The following is a 2212-nucleotide window of genomic DNA, read 5'->3' as shown; positions in this document are numbered from 1 at the left end:
CTCACCAAGGGCAGAAGAGTTTCCTACTGAAGCCTCAGTGTCCTCGGGCGTCATCCGAGGAAGCAGACCCCCGCTTCCCAGAGTCAGACAGGGCCCCGCGGAGCCGTGCGGAGAATGGACGCGGTTACAGCGAGCCTCCTCCCGTCTCCCCCCTGAGCTGACCCCGCCCCCGACCGCCTTCCTCCCACCCTGACTGTTGTCTTGCTAGGTGTGGGGACCGTCCCTTACATGGGGACAAGGGACCCAAAACCCAGAGCAGACGTCCCACCCATGTTCTGGGGAAGTCACTTGCCCCCCACCAGCCATGGGAGGACGGGCTTCCTGGGGCTGTGGGCCCAGCGGGGCCCCAGGACCCCGGGAAGCCTCACCAGCGCAGGCTTCCTCCGCGGGCTGCGCTCAGGGCGGCGTCTGACTCCCCGACACTGCCGGGCACTGGCCAGGCCCGGGGAGCAGCGCAGCCCTGCCCGGAGCCCGAGGGCAGCACACGTGGTGTTTGGGCTGCTGTGGCTCCGGGCACGCGCTCGGTACTTCTCGCCTTGAAGCATTCGAAAATGACGTTTGCGTCTCATTTCCAGAAAACAGCAACTGTGAGAATTGAGGGCGGCCAGCCGCAGGGAGGAGACCCAGCTCCTCAGCCAGCCCCACCTGAGACCACAGGTGTTGGGGAGGGGGGTGCACAGTGCGTCTCCCTGGGCCTCAGGAAATGACTTCTCGGGCCCGTGAGACGAGGGGCCCTGCTGTGGACGTGCGTTACCGAGGGGCTATCCCGCCAGCCCCCCAGCAGGCAGTTGATAGAGAGGCGCACGGGCTCAGCGTCACCCGCAAGTCACCGTGCTGAGCTCACCATGTAGAGGCGCACACGGTCCACGCTTACATCACAGACTCGCCCCCAGCCTCACCCGCCTCTCCCGACCCCTGCCCCGGCCTGGGAGCCGCTCTGCCCCCGCTTCAGCAGCACCAGCTGTGAGCTGGGGACAAAGTCTGTACTTCCCTCTCTTCTCACGCTATTGCACTGAAAACGTCGCATCACATTCTGCCAAAATCACTATAAAAAGACCCTAAAACTGAAAAGTACAAGCAGACGCCCTGACCTCTGGCTCCGGAACAAGTTCTCCCTTGGAACAAAAAGTCCTGTTTGGAGGGACACTTTTGTTTGGGGGGATCTTCTTCCAGAGGAGCATCAGAGTCGATGCCTTGGATGATCCCTGGGTGAGCCCTGGACTCTAGTCAGGGTCCTGCGGCTCATTTTCAAGCTAGAAGACTTCAACTCCAGAACGGCGCTGGGGGAGCCACTCGGGGGTGGCGTGCGCCCTGCTTCCCTCCCCCAGCCCCGAGCTCCAGCCAGGGCCAGCTGAGTCTGGGCAGCCGGATGAGACCTCCCCTGGGGGCATCCCCGGGCAGCCCGTCTCCTCCCGCGTGGCTGAGGCTGGGAAGGGCCCTCCGTGTGTGCATGTGGGTCCTCAGGATTTGGCGCCGGCTGTGCCTCTTATGAACCTACATGACACATTTGGGTTCAAATGGACCATAAAAATGTCCCTACCTTGGCAGGAGGTGTTTTTGCTTTAGGAAGAAAGAGGAAATAATCCTCCTTATGAAGGCAAAGTTGAAGGGGTGGTGCTTTTTGATAAGAGCACCTATAAGATGAGTAAGAACATGTTTTCTAGGTGCAGGGATCTACCAGGAGGTCAGCAGGGAGGCTCTGCCGGGCGGGAGGGGCTGTCCCGCCTCCGGAAGCAAAGCCGGACAGGAGGGAGGGGAAAGGCCACCCTCCCCCAGGGCAGCAACAGCGGCCAGCTGCCATGCTGAGGGCAGGTCACCAGCGAGCTGATTCACGGCTGATGAGGAGCCTGCAGAGCGTGCATCCTCATCAACCCATTTCCCAGAGGAGGAAGTCGAGCCTGGACATGTGTTGCTCGCGGATCTAAGGTTACACCACTAGGAAGCAGCAAAGTGGATACTCAAACCTTCAGAACCCAAAGAACCACGGTGCCGCCTGGGTCAGCCAGTGCTTGTCACCCACTTGGGGATTCAGGTGGCATCTTCTGCTCCTTAAAAGTGTGTGCGTGTGGCTCACCCGGAGCCCTGGCACGAACGTTCAGGACAGGCCCGTCCTCAGTGGCCCCGATGGGAACCGGCCACCTCGTCCCTCCCTGGCCAACGGGTGACCAGAGCGGCTAGAGGGGAGGTGGGAGGGGCCAGTGATAGACGAGAC

The sequence above is a fragment of the Bos indicus genome, chromosome 4 (assembly GCF_029378745.1).
Source record: "Bos indicus isolate NIAB-ARS_2022 breed Sahiwal x Tharparkar chromosome 4, NIAB-ARS_B.indTharparkar_mat_pri_1.0, whole genome shotgun sequence".
NCBI classification, from domain to species: domain Eukaryota; kingdom Metazoa; phylum Chordata; class Mammalia; order Artiodactyla; family Bovidae; genus Bos; species Bos indicus.
Note: the sequence above shows the minus strand (reverse complement) of the source record.